Source organism: Ranitomeya variabilis, chromosome 6, assembly GCF_051348905.1.
Source record: "Ranitomeya variabilis isolate aRanVar5 chromosome 6, aRanVar5.hap1, whole genome shotgun sequence".
In the NCBI taxonomy this organism is placed as follows: domain Eukaryota; kingdom Metazoa; phylum Chordata; class Amphibia; order Anura; family Dendrobatidae; genus Ranitomeya; species Ranitomeya variabilis.
The window spans coordinates 442,139,993-442,160,584 of NC_135237.1; the positions used below are offsets into that span (position 1 = coordinate 442,139,993).

Below are 20,592 nucleotides of genomic sequence, written 5' to 3' on the forward strand. Positions count from 1 at the left end.
CCGAAATGTTGGCCTACTGAAATGCATGTTCAGCAAATGCACTCAATACTTGATCGATGCGCCTTTTGCTTCAATTACTGCATCAATGCGGCATGGCATGGAGGCGATCAGCCTGTGGCACTGCTGAGGTGTTATGGAAGCCCAGGTTGCTTTGATAGCAGCCTTCAGCTCATCGGCATTGTTGGGTCTGGTGTCTCTCATCTACACTAGCAGATGACATGGCTCCCCAAACCATCATTGATTGTGGAAACCTCACACTGGACCTCAAGCAGCTTGGATTGTGTGCTTCTCCACTCTTCCTCCAGACTCTGGGACCTTGATTTCCAAAGTCTAGTGTGAAGTTTCCACAATCAGTGATGGTTTGGGGAACCTTGTCATCTGCTGAGGTAGGTCCACTGTGTTTTATTAAGACCAAAGTTAGCGCACCCATCTACCAGGAAATTTTTAGAGCAATTCATGCTTCCCTCTGCAGACAAGCTTTTTGGAGATGGAAATTTTATTCTCCAGCAGGACTTACGCTAGTGATGAGCGAGTGTACTCGTTGCTTGGGTTTTCCCGAGCACGCTCGGGTGGTCTCCGAGTATTTATGACTGCTCGGAAATTTAGTTTTCATTGAGGCAGCTGAATGATTTACAGCTACTAGCCAGGCTGAGTACATGTGGGGTTTCCCTAGCAACCAGGCAACCCCCACATGTACTTAGGCAGCAATGAGTACACTCGCTCATCACTACTTAGCACCTGTGCACAAAAGTACCAATACCTTGTTTAAAAACAACAGTATCACTGTGCTTGATTAGCCAGCAAACTCACCTGACCGTAACCCCATAGAGAATCTATTGGGTATCGTCAAGAGGAAGATAAAAGACAACAGACCCAACAATGCCAACGAGCTGAAGGCTGCTATCAAAGCAACCTGGGCTTCCATAACACCTCAGCAGTGCCACAGGCTGATCGCCTCCATACCACGCCGCAGTTATGCAGTAATTGATGAAAAAGCTGCCCCAACCAAGTATTGAGTGCATTTACTGAACATACATTTCAGTAGGCTAACATTTCGGATTTTAAAATCATTTTTCAAGTGGTGTTATAAAGTATTCTAATTTCCTGAGATAATGACTTTTGGGTTTACATTGGTACTGTGCAACCAGTGGAAAATACCAGAAATTGAAGGTCAAGGGAGATAATTTACACATTCCTGGTGCATTTTGGGTTCAGTGAAGAGTCGCCGTGAGTCTGAGCATTTTTGGGTGTATCTGGATCGAGCTGCTTGAAGGAAATCGTCAAACCAGTAATTGAAGCTTCTGGGAAATAATTTACATATTCCTGGTGCACTCTGGAAATAGTAAAGAGTCATCGCTTCTCGGCCTTTTGGCTTAGATCAAGTGTAGTATCTTTCAAAAAGGCAGCTTTGGCCTGGGCCGCCCTTGTAAATTGATATAATGCATACTGGAGTTTGGCGCTTGTTAATATGCTAGATGTCTCATATATAGTCATCTGGTAGAAAGCATGGCCCCCCAGGATCGACGCCATTGGGCTGGATAAGATCGAAAGACCGAAGTGTGAAGTGCCCCACGAGTGGTACCCTGGGGTGCCTTAACTCACTGGTATTGGGAACCCTACTTGTGTTTTGGCACTTTTGCACAAGCATTTAAATTTCTTTTTTGCACACACCCTTATTCCAGGCCTTTTGGCCTGAGGATGGGGAATTTTTAAAATTCCCAGTCGAAGGTCCAGTCAGTATTACACTGAAAAACCTTCACTATTTATTTTTCTTTATTGTATTTTTGGCACTGTGTATCACCTATTCACGTGTGTCCACTTGTCACTTCGACTTTTGTTAGGATGTGGTTCCCTCACGGGTTCACTTCTTGACAGGTCTAGGGGGGGTGGCCATCAGGTTCCGCTCCCCCTGGCTCTCCTCTTTTGGGAGGAGAGCATTGTTGGTTCCCCTCTTCCGGGAGGGGAGCACAGTTTTAGGCTGCCAGTGTCTTGTTTGGGTGAGAACTCAGGCAGATGAGAACTCTGGAGGAGGCTATTTCTCCCTGTCCCTGCAGTGGCCTTATGGCTCGGAGGGACGGGGAATGGTTTAGGGGACCCTTCTCCATTTGGAGAGGGTTTCAAGATGACCAGCATCCTAGTGCACTTTTTGTGGCACTTAGTCACATTTATAAGAGCACTCAGGTTTGGACATGAATTTGGGCTTTTTGATGAAAAAAATTTCTGGTGCATTCTGAGAAGAGTGAAGAGGCGCCATGAGTCTGACGATCTTTGGATGTAGCTGGTTCAAGCTGCTTGACGGAAATCGTGAAACCAGGAATTGAAGCTCGAGGGAGATAATTTACATATTCCTACTGTATTCTGGGAATAGTGAAGCGTCGCCATGAGTCTGAAGATCTTTGAGTGTAGCTGGATCGAGCTGCTTGAAGGAAATCGTCAAATCTTTATGGCAATTGCACAGAAATTAATTTTGTTCAACATGGAGAAGATTACCCACATGGTGTGCTGCAATGTGTGCTATATGTTTACAGACTTATCAGAGGAAAAGACAAACTTTATATGTCAGAAATGCATGCTTCTGACTCTTAGAGGAAAAAGTGCAAAGTCTTCAGAAGAAAAAAGCTACACTGAAGCTCAAATAAGGCTACGTTCACATTCGCGGCTAGCGCCGCAGCGTCGGGCACCGCAGCGGCGCCGCATGCATCATGCGCCCCTATATTTAACATGGGGGCGCATGGACATGCGGTGCACTTGCTTTTTGCGCCGCATGCGTCCCTGCGGCGCCCGCGTCGGGGCGCAGAGGACGCAGCAAGTTGCATTTTTGCTGCGTCCAAAATCAATGGAAAAAAGGACGCATGCGGCGCAAAAAGCAGCGTTGTGCATGTGTTCACATTTGCGCTGTGCGTTGCGGCGGCGACGCTGCGGCGCACACCGCAAATGTGAACGTAGCCTAAGATGAGGATTTCCTTTATAAAGCAGAAGAATCTCTTCAGAATGTTGCAAGCGAAGAACTTTTCAGTGTTCCTGCAGAAGCTAATGACAGATTTGGAAATAACTATTCAGAGTGATCGATGAGAAGCACCTTTCAATGTACCTGCAGAGGAAGAGAAATGGAAGCATGTGACCAAAAGAAGCAGGAGTATGAAGAGGCAGTCAGCACCCATACCACTGAAGAACCGATACCAGGTTTTCAAGCAGTACAACTATGAAGATATACATCAAAAAAGTACATTGCCCACAAAGAACACTCCAGTAAGAAATCAGAAGGCTCTTGAAGGGAGAAAAAGAAGCATTGTGATGAAGAAGAAAAGGAGAGTGGTGGTCTTGGGAGATTCCTTACTAAGAGAAAAAGAAGCCACTATCAGCTGACCAGGCTTAACTTCAAGAGAAGTGTGCAGTCTCCCAGGTGCCCAAATCAAAGATGTGTCTGATAGGGTATCAAGACTCTTCAGTGCTACAGTCGACTCCCCATGTCTACTAATAAACGCAAGAACAAATGACACAGCAAAAAAGGACCTGGAGACTATATGCAGAGACTTTGAAGATGTAGGCCAGAAAATGAAGGAACTGGGAAAGCAGGTCATCTTCTCATCCATCCTCCCAGTGGATGGACATGGACCAAGGAGGTTGAAGAGGATTCTACAGGTGAACAACTGACTACGTTGATGGTACCGTGAGCTTTGGGTTTCTTGACCATGAAGTGAATTACCTGTATGATGGACTTCTTGCTAGAGATAAGTTGCATCTAATGAAAACAGGAAAACACATATTTGGTAGATGCCTTGCTACACTCATCAGGAGAGCTTTAAACTAGACCAATATGGGAGCATGGAAAAAATGGGAAATATTGGACCAGAAAAAAATATGCAGCTAATGAATTCTTTTGAGAAACCTGCTATTAGGAGTGGAAATAAAGAACAAAAACAACAAATGCTGAATGAAAATAGAGGAGCAAGTGCAACTGACTACTTTACTAAAATGTATCTGTACAAATGCACAGAGCATGGGAAAAAAACAAGGAAATTGGAACTGCTATTGCAGGAAGACAGATAACATGTCATAGGCATCACTGAAACTTGGTGGGATGATACACATGTGTGAAGAAACCAGATTATATCTTAATTACCCAGACGACTATGCTTACCAAACCAAGAAGAATGGACTTTTTATCTGTATGTTGGCTTTTGGATTTAAGTGTGGATTTCTGGTTGGTCAAGAAAACAGACTTTTGGTTTGTGTAAAGGTACCTTCACACTAAGCGACGCTGCAGCGATATCGACAACGATGCCGATCGCTGCAGCGTCGCTGTGTGGTCGCTGGAGAGCTGTCACACAGACAGCTCTCCAGCGACCAACTATGCCGAGGTCCCCGGGTAAACATCGGGTTACTAAGCGCAGGGCCGCGCTTAGTAACCCGATGTTTACCCTGGTTACCAGTGTACATGTAAAAAAAACCAAACACAACATACTTACATTCCGATGTCCGTAACGTCCCCCGGCGTCTGCTTCCTGCACTGACTGTGAGTGCCGGCCGTAAGTGAGTGCCGTGCCGTCACCGCTGTGCTCTGCTTTTACTTTACGGCCGGCACTCACAGTCAGTGCGGGAAGCTTACGGCGGGGGACGTGTGACAGACACCGGAATGTGAGTATGTACTGTTTGGTTTTTTTTTACATTTACAATGGTAACCAGGGTAAACATCGGGTTACTAAGCGCGGCCCTGCGCTTTGTAACCCGATATTTACACTGGTTACCATTGTAAAACGTTGCTGGCATCGTTGCTTTTGCTGTCAAACACAACGATACACGCCGATCTGACGACCAAATAAAGTTCTGGACTTTCAGCAACGACCAGCGATATCACAGCTGGATCCTGATCAAACACAACAATATCGCTATCCAGGACGCTGCAACGTCACGGATCGCTATCGTTATCGTTGCAAAGTCGCTTAGTGTGAAGGTACTGTAAGACTATTCCTACTGAGTGTGTTGGGGGACACTCGCTTGGCCGCGATATTCAGCACACGGGCACGGGTTTTTAAAACAAAACAGTCTATTTGGTTTATTATAGTGTCATAAACCGGGTTATGCACAGTTCCTTATGTACATCTCATGAAACACAACAGGCACCAACTGGTGATATTAACTTGCAGCTTTAAACACTTCATTTACAGCTTTGACTCACGGACACTGAACATGCTGGATCTCTCACTCCGTTCAGTTGCCGTGGGTTACCACACAGTTCCTGTTACAAGCACCAACAGCTTATGGAGGTACCTTATAGGAGCTCCTGCTCCATCTGCTGACTCCGTGTCAGTCCTCTCTCCTGGGGAAACTGCCTTACGGGGTTCACCAACTTGCCTGGCCGGCACACATCAGTCAGTCCAGAGCCACCGAAGGCCGGTAGCTTCCCCAGCACTGATCAAAGAGGTCCACAGTCTCTCAGGTGCTCCAAGAAGACTCCACTCGCAGGAGCTTCTAACACAGACTGTCCAGGACCATGATCACACTGTGGTCTTCAGAACATCCATCCCACCTGGGACCGTCCAACACAGAGGCATGTGGCCTGTCTGGGTGCTATTCAGGACTTAGTCCAACACCCAGGCCACCAGGTCCAAGCCATGTGCTTTCCAGGAAGCCTCCTCCCAGGTCTTCCTACACAGGCTTCCAGGACCTTGCACTTGGACCATTCAGATCCAAACACTGGAACCACACAGAAGACCATGTGACCCACACCCTGGTCAGGTTATGTACCTGTAACCACACCCACAGTAATGGATCACCTGGGCTGGTCACGTGATCCTGACATCACTGCAGGTCGATCCTCACAGCCTCAATACGACTCCGTGCACATACCAGGGAGACCATGCAGCGCCCCCTACCTGTTACAGGGGTCACTACATCACATATCCCCCCCCTCTGTTCAAGCTTGTGGGGTTGAACACCTGTCATACACGTGGGGTCACGGGATATGTCACGCACGTTGCCTTGCCCTACCTGTCGAGAGAACCGTCTCAGTCGGTTTTGAGCATCACACACAACCATCCAGTTGTTGAGTTTACCCCGCCCCCAGCGGTCAACATGTAGGCCTTGAGCTTTGGCTTTTAAGTCACAGTCTGTCTGTGTCACCAAACCTTTAGTCAAGTTTGTCTCTTTACTCGACCTTTCTCTCCAGGGTCGCCACCCACGGTTGGTGCGGTCATTAGTCCCACATACAGTCGAGACTAGCAACTGATCAGAGTCTGACCCTCCATCACTACGTCTACTACTGTACATGTCCCTTTTGTTTCCTTTTCCTTGGGAAGAAGGCGGCCGCCACCTTATGTTCTGCAGCTGTTTATTGACCTGCCGTCTGTACAGTCTTAGCTGCTCTATTTCTCTCAGGTAGGCCATGCGATACCTCAGGAGCATCCGGATATTCCCTAGACTCTCCTTGGACCCGACAACCAGGAATGACACCATTCCATCTTCACCCACCTGGGCTTCGTCATCAGCCGGAATCCTCAGTCTCTTCACACCGGATATATTCACCATCTCCTGCATCACTTTCCCAAACCTGCCAATGAGCTTCGCTACCAGAGCTTTGGGCACTTGGACCGTATCCTCTACCAAGCCCAAACGACTTTGAGCTTCCCTGGCTTGCTCCAAACTCCGAGTGGCCTCATTATTCCTCAACAGGATCATCTGTTTCGTGCGGAGGCACTGTAGGTGCATGTCCCTCAGGACAGCCACCCTCTTCACTGTGACTTCTTTAGTAGACAGTATCACCAACTGTTTCGTCTCCAGTGCCCAGTGCACACTACACTCTTCTACTGCCTTTTTAAAGGCCTCATGCACACCCTCACGGGTACATGCATCTTGCGCCTCTTCGGGTACATCTATCACGCACTTGAAGAGCGGAGTCTCACTTTCTTCAAGAACAGATGGCTCCTGCCTTGCCATGGACCTTTCCATCAAGACACCTGTCACAACCGGGTGACCATCTTGTTCTGCTTTTAGCGCCAACTCCTCTTCAGCTTTACCCTCTTCCAGACCCCGGGTCAAGATGGGCATTAGCGGCTTCACCTTGTTACCACTCTGGTACTGGCATGAGAAGTCTGCGACCTCCACCTCTTTCTCTTGTAGAGGGCCTTTTAGTGCTTCTCTAAGCACTACAATGTCTTCCTTTAGGGTCTGACACACACTTTGCCATGTGAACAGGTGACCTCTGAGCTCAGAGACTTCCTTCTCCAGCTCATCCACCCTGTGCTCAGCCGCCTGTCTCAGGACCCTTTCTCGCTCGACATGGTCCTTCACTGTCTCTTTAACCAATTCTATCACGCTTCTCCCATCCTCTGGAATGGTGGGACATCCATCACTTGAGGAGGTATTTACTTCAGGCACCACTTCTTTGGTGGCCTCCTTCACTTCTGCACCCTCAGACTCTGTACTGTCAGAGTCGGCCCCCTCTTGGGTCTCAGCAGTGACATCACTAGGTTCGTCCCTTTTCCCTGGGACTTCAGAGTACTTCACACACCCCAGGTCCTCAGCACCTTCCGTCAATTCCTCACCCGGAGCAACTGGTTCAGCCCCTTTGGCTCTTTTACGTCTCCGGCATCGGGAGGAAGACTTGCCTGAGTCAACCTTATTGCACTCTTTCTCACTGGCATCACCGTCTGAATGGGAGTCACCACAGGTCCTGGACCCCGTCCTCCACCCGTTACCACAGGTCCTGGACCCCGTCCTCCACCCGTTACCACAGGTCCTGGACCCCGTCCTCCACCCGTTACCACAGGTCCTGGACCCCGTCCTCCACCCGTTACCACAGGTCCTGGACCCCGTCCTCCACCCGTTACCACAGGTCCTGGACCCCGTCCTCCACCTGTCACCATGGCACATGCGCTTGTTACTGGCCATGACTTGTCACAGTCACCCCCAGAGTCTGTGTCACACCCCACAGTATGATGACGCCACGAGTCACTCTCTGTCTGGGTGTCAGCTCCACTTGTTTTATCCAGCAGACCACTACCAGTCGAATTGTAGCACACTTCAGGTGACGTCAGGTCAGTTAGTTGGGCAGTCGAACCTTTACCTCTGGTCAGGCCTACCTTAGGACTGTGAACTCTAAGGGGCGCCTTCTCAACATTACTAACTGACATCCACATTATATCCACAAACACTTCAGCCTTTTCCCACAGTGCTTCCAAATCTTGTCCTATTACCATAGGATACGGCAAGATCGGGACTACAGCCACCTCATGGTATGTGGAAACCTCCGCTGCGACAATGTAGATAGTGGCTACCTGAAGATATTTAGTGTCCCCAGGTGACACAGAATTTCCTGGAAGGGTTCTCAGCAAAGACGCTTCTCTCCCCGGGTCTATCAATGCGCACACACTCTCCATCCAGCCAAAAAGGACACAGTCGTGACTCCTCACTGATTGCCGCCCCTTTTTTGGCTCCGCTCCCTTTTTGGGCAAGTGCTTTGCTTTTTGACACCACCCCGGTTCGGGATTCAGCCCCCCTTCGGGATTCCACCCCTTTTTGGGCCATTACCCCTATTCGGGTTACCGCCACTTTTTGGGACTCCGCCCCCTTTTGGGCAACTATCTCCATTTGGGTCACCGCTCACTATTAGGGATACTCCCCTCCCTGGGATACACCCCGTGGACTTCCCCACAGCACTCAGGCCCCAGTTCGCACAGTACACCCCTTTGTCTCTGGGCTTGTACTGGCCCTTTAAGAGTCAGCACAACTTGGCAGAAAAAGGGAGAGAAAAAAAAAAAAATAAAAAAAATTTTTTTTTTTTTTTTCTTTTATACGTCACTTCACCAGCTCCTGCTGGTACTGCCACAGCTCCCGCTGCAGACACACACAACCGGCACCTCCGGCTGCCAACCACAAGCCGCTGCAGCTCTGCCTGCTGTGGAACCTCTTGCTGCCACTGCAGCCACGCTCCACAAGGCTCTACCGCCGGCTTCGTGGACCCGCCAATCCACAGGACGCCGCTTGTCCCCTTCGTAACCCCGCCGAGTTACAGCCAGACGCTTGCCAGCTTCGTAACCCCGCCGAGTTACAGCCAGACGCTTGTCAGCTTCGTAACCCCGCCGAGTTACAGCCAGACGCAATCTTCGTGGCCCCGCCGAGCCACAGCAATCAACTCCACGTGTGCATGCTGGATCGTTGCCCGCTTCGAGCACCAAATGTAAGACTATTCCTACTGAGTGTGTTGGGGGACACTCGCTTGGCCGCGATATTCAGCACACGGGCACGGGTTTTTAAAACAAAACAGTCTATTTGGTTTATTATAGTGTCATAAACCGGGTTATGCACAGTTCCTTATGTACATCTCATGAAACACAACAGGCACCAACTGGTGATATTAACTTGCAGCTTTAAACACTTCATTTACAGCTTTGACTCACGGACACTGAACATGCTGGATTTCTCACTCCGTTCAGTTGCCGTGGGTTACCACACAGTTCCTGTTACAAGCACCAACAGCTTATGGAGGTACCTTATAGGAGCTCCTGCTCCATCTGCTGACTCCGTGTCAGTCCTCTCTCCTGGGGAAACTGCCTTACGGGGTTCACCAACTTGCCTGGCCGGCACACATCAGTCAGTCCAGAGCCACCGAAGGCCGGTAGCTTCCCCAGCACTGATCAACCAGGTCCACAGTCTCTCTGGTGCTCCAAGAAGACTCCACTCGCAGGAGCTTCTAACACAGACTGTCCAGGACCATGATCACACTGTGGTCTTCAGAACGTCCATCCCACCTGGGACCGTCCAACACAGAGGCATGTGGCCTGTCTGGGTGCTATTCAGGACTTAGTCCAACACCCAGGCCACCAGGTCCAAGCCATGTGCTTTCCAGGAAGCCTCCTCCCAGGTCTTCCTACACAGGCTTCCAGGACCTTGCACTTGGACCATTCAGATCCAAACACAGGAACCACACAGAAGACCATGTGACCCACACCCTGGTCAGGTTATGTACCTGTAACCACACCCACAGTAATGGATCACCTGGGCTGGTCACGTGATCCTGACATCACTGCAGGTCGATCCTCACGGCCTCAATACGACTCCGTGCACATACCGGGGAGACCATGCAGCGCCCCCTACCTGTTACAGGGGTCACTACATCACAGTACCTTAAGGGTACTGTCACACAGTGCAATTTCGATCGCTACGACGGCACGATCCGTGACGTCGCAGCGTCGTATGATTATCGCTCCAGCGTCGTAGACTGCGGTCACACTTTGCAATCACGGCGCTGGAGCGATGCCGAAGTCCCCGGGTAACCAGGGTAAACATCGGGTTACTAAGCGCAGGGCCGCGCTTAGTAACCCGATGTTTACCCTGGTTACCAGCGTAAACGTAAAAAAAACAAACAGTACATACTTACATTCCGGTGTCTGTCCCCCAGCGTTCTGCTTCTCTCCACTGTGTAAGCACCATAGCCGGAAAGCAGAGCGGTGACGTCACCGCGTCACCGCTGTGCTCGCTTTCCGGCCGGCAGGCGCTCACAGTGCAGAGAAGCTGAGACGCCGGAGGACAGACACCGGAATGTGAGTATGTACTGTTTGTTTTTTTTACGTTTACGCTGGTAACCAGGGTAAACATCGGGTTACTAAGCGCGGCCCTGCGCTTAGTTACCCGATGTTTACCCTGGTTACCAGCGAACACATCGCTGGATCGGTGTCACACACAACGATCCAGCGATGTCAGCGGGTGATCAAGCGACGAAAGAAAGTTCCAAACGATCTGCTACGACGTACGATTCTCAGCAGGGTCCCTGATCGCTGCTGCGTGTCAGACACTGCGATATCGTAACGATATCGCTAGAACGTCACGAATCGTACCGTCGTAGCGATCAAAATTGCACTGTGTTACAGTACCCTTAGGGTACCGTCACACAGTACCATTTTAATCGCTACGACGGCACGATCCGTGATGTCGCAGCGATCGTATGATTATCGCTCCAGTGTCGTAGACTGCGGTCACACGTTGCAATCACGGCGCTGGAGCGATGCCGAAGTCCCCGGTAACCAGGGTAAACATCGGGTAACTAAGCGCAGGGCCGCGCTTAGTAACCCGATGTTTACCCTGGTTACCAGCGTAAACGTAAAAAAAACAAACAGTACATACTTACATTCCGGTGTCTGTCCCCGGCGTTCTGCTTCTCTCCACTGTGTAAGCGCCATAGCCGGAAAGCAGAGCGGTGACGTCACCGCGTCACCGCTGTGCTCGCTTTCCGGCTGGCAGACGCTCACACAGTGCAGAGAAGCTGAGACGCCGGGGACAGACACCGGAATGTAAGTATGTACTGTTTGGTTTTTTTACGTTTACGCTGGTAACCACGGTAAACATCGGGTTACTAAGCGCGGCCCTGCGCTTAGTTACCCGATGTTTACCCTGGTTACAAGCGAACACATCGCTGGATCGCTGTCACACACAGCGATCCAGCGATGTCAGCGGGTGATCAAGCGACGAAAGAAAGTTCCATACGATCTGCTACGACGTACGATTCTCAGCAGGATCCCTGATCGCTGCTGCGTGTCAGACACTGCGATATCGTAACGATATCGCTAGAACGTCACGAATCGTACCGTCGTAGCGATCAAAATGGTACTGTGTGACGGTACCCTTAGTCTGTAATAGTGACTTGTAAGATGATATACCATATAACAGAGTGCGCTTATCTTTGACTAGTGATGTTTGCTGATATCCTAATTATGCATTGTATTTTGGAGCCAGTTTGTTTACTCTGAAAGCAGTGAGGGAAAATCTGTGCAAATAGAGTAAATAATCAAGTAATGCTACTTGATCTCATTACCATTGTTTCCCTTATCTTGATGCTGGACTGAAAAAAAGGCCCCGTCTCACTAAAGGCCCCGTCTCACATAGCGAGATCGCTAGCGAGATCGCTGCTGAGTCACAAGTTTTGTGACGCAACAGCGACCTCCATAGCGATCTCGCTATGTGTGACACGTACCAGCGATCAGGCCCCTGCTGCGAGATCGCTGGTCGTGTCGGAATGGCCTGGACCTTTTTTTGGTCGTTGAGGCCCCGCTGACATCGCTGAATCGGTGTGTGTGACACCGATCCAGCGATGTCTTCACTGGTAACCAGGGTAAACATCGGGTTACTAAGCGCAGGGCCGCGCTTAGTAACCCGATGTTTACCCTGGTTACCAGCGTAAATGTAAAAAAAACCAAACAATACATACTCGCCTTCTGATGTCCGTCAGGTCCCTTGCCGTCTGCTTCCTGCTCTCACTGACTGCCGGCCGTACAGTGAGAAGTGAGAGCACAGCAGTGACGTCACCGCTGCGCTCTGCTCTCAGTGTACGGTGGCTCAGTCAGAGCAGGAAGCAGACGGCAAGGGACCTGGACACCGAAAGGCGAGTATGTAGTGTTTGTTTTTTTTGGTAACCAGGGTAAACATCGGGTTACTAAGCGCGGCCCTGCTGCAGGGGGACTTCGGCATCGTTGAAGACAGTTTCAACGATGCCGAAGTCGTTCCCCTGATCGTTGGTCGCTGGAGAGAGCGGTCTGTGTGACAGCTCGCCAGCGACCACACAGCGACTTACCAACGATCACGGCCAGGTCGTATCGCTGGTCGTGATCGTTGGTAAATCGCTTAGTGAGACGGGGCCTTAAGCGATTTACCAACGATCACGACCAGCGATACGACCTGGCCGTGATCGTTGGTAAGTCGTTGTGTGGTCGCTGGGGAGCTGTCACACAGACAGCTCTCTCCAGCGACCAACGATCAGGGGAACGACTTCGGCATCGTTGAAACTGTCTTCAATGATGCCGAAGTCCCCCTGCAGCACCCGGGTAACCAGGGTAAACATCGGGTTACTAAGCGCAGGGCCGCGCTTAGTAACCCGATGTTTACCCTGGTTACCAAAAAAAACAAACACTACATACTCGCCTTTCGGTGTCCAGGTCCCTTGCCGTCTGCTTCCTGCTCTGACTGAGATCCGGCCGTACAGTGAGAGCAGAGCGCAGCGGTGACGTCACTGCTGTGCTCTCACTTCTCACTGTACGGCGGCAGTCAGTGAGAGCAGGAAGCAGACGGCAAGGGACCTGGACACCGAAAGGCGAGTATGTACTGTTTGTTTTTTTTTACATTTACGCTGGTAACCAGGGTAAACATCGGGTTACTAAGCGCGGCCCTGCGCTTAGTAACCCGATGTTTACCCTGGTTACCAGTGAAGACATCGCTGGATCGGTGTCACACACACCGATTCAGCGATGTCAGCGGGGCCTCAACGACCAAAAAAAGGTCCAGGCCATTCCGACACGACCAGCGATCTCGCAGCAGGGGCCTGATCGCTGGTACGTGTCACACATAGCGAGATCGCTATGGAGGTCGCTGTTGCGTCACAAAACTTGTGACTCAGCAGCGATCTCGCTAGCGATCTCGCTATGTGAGACGGGGCCTAAAGACACTGGGTAAATCTAAAAATAGATTACATGCCTCGGGTATAAAGAGACTCAGAGACTGAGAGAGCGACACAGACAGACATTCTGCAAAACACCCAATGGACGAGAGACAGGACTGCAGCCAATTCATCATGGCACCATCACGAGGGACACAAATCTATCATTCTATAGGAAACAACCTAGGGTTTTTTGGCTAAGGTTGGAAGGATACAGACTTAATTCATTGACAATCGCTGAATCATGGATACGTTTGGAGAAAGCCAGGATTGGAACCCACTGGTTGGCTGGCTCCATGGAGATGATCGGATAAGCCAGGTGGTGGCTCTCGTGTCAACTGGATTTGGACTTTGTATGGATTCAATGGACTGTCATCTTCCTACGCTTGTCATTACCTCCTCTCTGTGTGTATATCACAGGTGGGGTAGCGACCCTGGGAGCTCTGACGTAACATCTGCCATTATCCCAGTGGGTCAGCGGAAGGGTGAGACTCTAATGTGCACCATCTAGGTTACTGTGCTTGGACTGTTCTATGTGTTATCTTCCTGTTTTGTGGTCCAATAAACATTGCCACACTGTTTTACCCTCACCCTGTGTTGTCTGAGTAGCGTTATGCCCACATTAATGGGAGAGCAGGAGTTCGGGTGGGATGATCCCTGGTCCATGCGTTTCCGGCTAACAGACTTGGCGCGCCCACCGACCCCCCGTTTCCCCACAACGTGTTTGGAATACAAACCTTGAAGGCTACAACTTATTTATTAAAAACACGATTAACAAGAGGGGAGGAGGTGTTATGGTATGTTAGGAAAATGCATATCGCCACAGATATCCAAGCTTCAGAGAATGGTAGCTCTGCAGAAACAGTTTAGGTAAGAATACAAGGAGAGAAGAACAGAAAGGACACTATTGTAGGTGTTTACTATAGGCTACCTGGACAGCCTGAAGACAAGAATGAACTCTTTTTACATCAGACGTCTCTGTTCTCAAAAAAGTACGACAGTTATCATGGGAGATTTTAACTATCCAGATAGTTGTTGACAATCTATCTCAGGCAAAAGTAATAGGTCCAGAAAATTCTTACCTTCTCTTGCTAACAACTTTATCTTTCAAAAGGTAGAAGAGAGAACAAGAGGATCTGCAACCTTGGACCTAATTTTTACCAGCAGGGAGGAAATGGTTGAGGAAGTAAAGGTGGTTGGGAATTTAGGAGGCAGCGATCAGGCTATCCTCGAATTTTGGATTACAAGAGGAGGAAGACCAGCGAAGACTTTAAGGTTGGACTTCAGAAGAGGGGTAGGAAAGGTCGAATGGCTGGACGTTATAAAGGACAGAAATGTCTAAGAAGGATGGGAGATTTTGCTAAATGAAATTCTCACTGCAAAATCAATAACAATCCTGAAAAGAAGGACGAATTGCAAACCTTTAAAGAAACCAGGATGGATGAACACAGAACTTAAACACTTGTTAAACAAGGTAAAAAGAAATGTATATAAAATGGAAAGAGGGGGCATATCTAAAGAAGAATATAATGCTATATGCAGGGCAAGCGTAAGAAGAGCTAAAGCCAGTAATTAAGTGAGTCTTGTGTTAGAATCCGTTTAGTTTGTGACTATCCGCCATTTTCGTGTGGTGTTCTGGTTGCTAGTCTTTTCCCTCTGGTGCTGGGTTTGTTTTGGGTCAGGTGATCGTATCACTCTTTATTAACTAGCACCTGCCTCCCAGTCCTTGCTGGACAGCAGTGTTAATCAGCTTTTGTTCTGGCTTGGTGCTTTGCTTTGTCTTCTGTGTGTGTTATTTGTGCAGTACTGGGACCTCTGGTTCTGCTAGTCTTAGTTTCTGTTTTCTGTTGGTTTCTGCAGCCTTCTTTGTGTTTTCTATTAAGAGGTGACCCATTTTTGTACGCAGTCCTTAGATCTTTTAGGGACCCTCTTCCCCCTATCTATAGGTCTTCGCTTGAGATTATCCTAGGATCGTCGGTGGGTCTATTCGCAAGGAATGGGTTGCCTACTCCATCGTAGGGTATCAGCCTAGTCATAGTTCAGGGTCAGTTTCCCCCCTTCTACTCTAGTCCTGTGTTGCAGTTCCGTATCAGCTTGCAATGGACACCAAAATCAATAAAAAAAGGATCTTTGGGGAATGTCAAAAGCAAAAGAAAAGTCAAAGATGCTATAGGATTTTTACAGGATGAAAAGGGTGAAGTAGTCAAAAATGATGTTGAGAATGCCGAACATTTAAATTCCTATTTTGCATCTGTGTTCTCTAAGAAAGCAATTGTAACATCAACTGATTATCACAGTGTTATCAAAAGAATGAAAGAATCCATACTATTTATAAACAGAGACATGGCGAGGGAACACTTAGCTAATTTAAATGAATTTAAATCCCCTGGTCCAGAGTAATTAACATATTTTTTGGATTATAAAAGACTCTGGATTATAAGACGCACCCCAAATTTTAAGGAGAAAAATAGGAAACATTTTTTTTTATAAAATGGGGGTGCTTCTTATAATCCATGCGTCTTATTGCTTACTGGGGGTGGTGTCTGCTGTGAAGAGGGGTCCCAGGGTCGCTGCTGGAGGAGGTAGGAGTGGGGTGATGTTGCAGGCCGCAGGCTGAGATGAGGAGGTGTTCCGATGTGCGGCATACCGCTGCGGGTGTCCGGAGCTGCTGTAGGGGTGTCAGATGCTGCAGAGGGCTCTCCCGACATTTTGTGAAAGGCCAAAGCCCCCCGCAGTTCCATGGTTTCCTGTGCGGAGGACTCCAGGAAAATGGCGACCGGTGGGCGGTGCATGCGAAGATGGAGATCTCGGCACCAAGATCTTGGGAGATGAAATCTCAGCGCTCAGCGTGCCCAAATACAACACCTTGCTCTGGTGCACTCAGACGACAAGACATTATGCTTCCTTTCGTAGGCCCAAATACCGTTGCACAAATGGTGAGGCCACAAGATGTTGAAAAGTTGTTAGATTGGATGGCTGAGTGGCTCCAGTTCCTTTGCATTATCTTCCACCCAGTCTAAAACCAAAAGTGCACACTTGGCACCTGAGGACCATGGTCATCCGGCTTCCATCTCAAACCCTTGAAAATCAACCAAGCAGTCTGAACCCCAAGTCACGCAGCAGTCTCTTGTGCTTTTTGATTACTCCGCTGGCTGTAGTTCTGTGGCCCATCCAGCTGGCCCTGCCCAAGAATTGAAAGAGACTGAGTGCACATATGCCCAACTGGTTGTTATATAGGAGAATGAGTAAGTGAGAGGGCTTGCACACACAAAACTCAGTTGCCAACTGCAGGGTCTTTCTGAAGGAGGGCAGGGTTGAGGAATCGGTGGAAGTTGATGCAGGGGATGATGAGGTCCCAGACCCCACATGAAGTGGAGACCATCCTAATGACTTGCGCAGTTCGCAAGAGGTGGCCACGATGCCAAAGCAGCGTAGCAAAAGAGGGAGCAGGTTGCAAAGGCACAGCGGGGCAGCCCTAGCCAGTACATTGGCTGATACTGCTCACCATGCCTATGAAATTAGCTCACCAATGATACCTGAAAATGAGCTCCCTGGCCTGACATTTCTTCAGGAAATGTGCTGCAGACAAGCGACAGGTGGTTTGTACACTGTGCTGTGAGACCCTGAAGAGAGGCATAAATGTTCTGAACCTGAGCACCCCCTGTATGAGACACCTAAATTCCAAGCACAAGGTTCAGTGGAGTACACACCTTAAAAAGCATGACAGATCTGATCTTCCTACTGCTCCCTCTCCTACTGAGGTCTTGGTCTCTTCCTTACAGGGCCACCTGCCTCCCCGCACCACCACCACCAGTGTCCCAGAACAGCTCAACACCGTCCCGTCCGGGGGTCTGCCTATCCTTTGGGAATTTTCTCTGAGGCGAGATAGTTTTCCCTTTTCTATCTAGAGGGTTAATTAGTCCTCCGGCTGTGTCGAGGTGTCTAGGATCAGTAGGTACATCCCACGGCTACTTCTAGTTGCGGTGTTGAGTTCAGGGTCTGCGGTCAGTATAGATACCACCTTCTCCAGAGTACGTCCAATGCTACTCCTGGGCCACCAGATCATAACAGTACAACTGGCCTGGCCAACAATGAGTTAACTGTTATGATCCCAGTGGCTGGGGATCACAGGAAAAACTAGCTAAGTAACTAAACATAAACACGAGCTCTAGGGAGGTGGTAACTGGACTGACCGCAAAACCGGATCCTATCCAAACACACTAAAGGTAGCCGGTGAACGTGCCTAAAATCCTGGACGTCTCGACGCAGCCTGAGAAACTGACTACCCCTAAAGAGAAAGCAAGACCTCACTTGCCTCAAGAGAAATAACCCCAAAGATATAGGAAGCCCCCAACAAATAATAACGGTGAGGTAAGGAGAAAAGACACACGTAGGAATGAAAACAGATTCAGCAAATGAGGCCCGCTAATACTAGATAGCAGAAGACAGATAGCGAACTGTACGGTCAGTAAAAAACCCTACCAAAATATCCACGCTGAGAATTCAAGAACCCCCACACCAACTAACGGTGTGGGGGGAGAAACTCAACCCCCCAGAGCTACCAGCAAGCTGGGAAATCACATATTAGCAAGCTGGACAAGAAACATATAGAACACTGATGATCAAAAAATGAACAAAACGGAAACTTAGCTTCTCTTGAAGAGACTGGGAGCAAGGTAGTCAGAAGGAATCAGAATAGCACTGAATACATTGACAGCAGGCATAGACTGAGAGTCCAAGTGAGCTTAAATAGAAAACCAGCCCACAGATAACGAGACAGCTGATGCCAGTCACAAACCTGCAGAAAGACAGCACTCACACAGTACCACTTGTGACCACAAGAGGGAGCCCAGAAATAGAGTTCACAACAGTTAACCGCATCTCAGAAGAAGGGAAAGAAAGTGCTGAGCCATTTTTTTTTCTGTACTCTGTTGTGTTTTTTTTTTTCCCTCTTTACCTCTGGGTGGTTCAGGAGTTTGGCGCTGACATGGATGTTCAGGGACTTGCTTCTCGTGTGGATCAACTTGCTGCTAGAGTACAGGGTATTTCTGATTATATCGTTCAGACTCCAGCTTTGGAGCCTAGAATTCCTACTCCTGATCTGTTTTTTGGGGACAGGTCTAAATTTCTGAGCTTTAAAAATAACTGTAAACTGTTTTTTGCTCTGAAGCCCCGTTCCTCTGGTGATCCCATCCAGCAGGTTAAAATTGTCATATCTCTGTTGCGTGGCGACCCCCAGGATTGGGCATTTGCCCTGTAACCTGGGAATCCGGCGTTGTTTAATGTAGACGCCTTTTTTCAGGCGCTTGGGTTATTGTATGATGAACCTAACTCTGTAGAGCATGCTGAGAAAACCTTGTTGGCCCTGTGTCAGGGTCAAGAAGCGGCAGAATCATATTGCCAGAAATTTAGAAAATGGTCTGTGTTGACTAAATGGAATGAGGATGCTTTGGCGGCAATTTTCAGAAAGGGTCTTTCTGAATCCATTAAAGATGTTATGGTGGGGTTCCCCACGCCTGCTGGTTTGAGTGATTCTATGTCTCTGGCCATTCAAATTGATCGGCGCTTGCATGAGCGCAGAGTTGTGCACACTATGGCGTTGTCTTCCGAGCGGAGTCCTGAGCCTATGCAATGTGATAGGATTGTGTCTAGAGCTGAACGACAAGGATTCAGACGTCAGAATGGGTTGTGTTTTTACTGCGGCGATTCTGCTCATGTTATTTCTGATTGCCCTAAGCGTGTCAAGAGAATCGCTAGTTCTGTTACCATCAGTACTGTACAACCTAAATTTCTGTTATCTGTGACCCTGATCTGCTCATTATCGTCATTTTCTGTCATGGCATTTGTGGATTCAGGCACCGCTTTAAATTTAATGGACTTAGAATTTGCCACACGTTGTGGGTTTCCCTTACAGCCTTTGCAGAGTCCTATCTCTTTGAGGGGCATTGATGCTACACCATTGGCAAAAAATAAACCTCAGTTTTGGACACAGTTAACCATGTGCATGGCGCCAGCCCATCAGGAAGATTGTCGTTTTCTGGTGTTGCATAATCTGCATGATGTTATTGTGCTGGGGTTTCCATGGTTACAGGTGCATAATCCGGTGTTGGATTGGAAATCTATGTCTGTGACTAGTTGGTGTTGTCAGGGGGTTCATGATGACGTTTCTTTGATGTCAATTTCCTCCTCCCCCTCTTCTGAAGTTCCTGAGTTTTTGTCAGATTTCCAGGATGTTTTTGATGAGCCCAAGTCCAGTTCCCTTCCACCGCATAGGGACTGTGATTGTGCTATTGACTTGATTCCAGGCTGTAAGTTCCCTAAGGGCCGACTTTTCAACCTGTCTGTGCCAGAACATGCCGCCATGCGGAGTTATGTTAAGGAGTCTTTGGAGAAGGGGCATATTCGGCCATCTTCTCCAATGGGAGCAGGTTTCTTTTTTGTTGCCAAGAAGGATGGCTCCTTGAAACCCTGTATTGATTATCGCCTCTTGAATAAGATCACGGTCAAATTCCAATACCCTTTGCCTTTGCTCTCTGATTTGTTTGCCAGGATTAAGGGTGCTAGTTGGTTTACTAAGATTGACCTTCGAGGGGCATATAATCTTGTTCGTATTAAGCAGGGCGATGAATGGAAAACTGCGTTCAATACGCCCGAGGGCCATTTTGAATATCTTGTGATGCCATTCGGACTCTCTAATGCTCCATCTGTGTTTCAGTCCTTCATGCATGATATATTTCGGAATTATCTTGATAAATTCATGATTGTATATTTGGATGATATTTTGATTTTTTTCAGATGATTGGGAGTCTCATGTGAAACAAGTCAGGATGGTATTTCAGATCCTTCGTGATAATGCCTTGTTTCTGAAGGGGTCTAAGTGCCTCTTTGGAGTACAGAAGGTTTATTTTTTGGGCTTCATTTTTTCTCCCTCATCTATAGAAATGGATCCGGTTAAGGTTCAGGCCATTCATGATTGGATCCAGCCCACATCCGTGAAGAGCCTTCAGAAATTTTTGGGCTTTGCTAATTTTTATCGCCGTTTCATTGCCAACTTCTCCAGTGTGGTTAAACCCCTGACCGATTTGACGAAGAAAGGTGCTGATGTGACGAATTGGTCCTCTGCGGCCGTTTCTGCCTTTCAGGAGCTTAAACGCCGATTTACTTCTGCC

General features: G+C 48.6%; 1 protein-coding gene and 1 pseudogene across 1 annotated transcript in view; one reads left to right on the top strand and one right to left on the bottom strand.

The window, feature by feature from the left end:
* CCDC178 (coiled-coil domain containing 178) overlaps positions 1-20,592 on the bottom strand; it is a 732,453-nt gene that overhangs the window by 620,749 nt on the left and 91,112 nt on the right. The window lies entirely within an intron of this gene.
* Positions 1,353-1,508, top strand: LOC143783646 (U2 spliceosomal RNA; annotated as a pseudogene).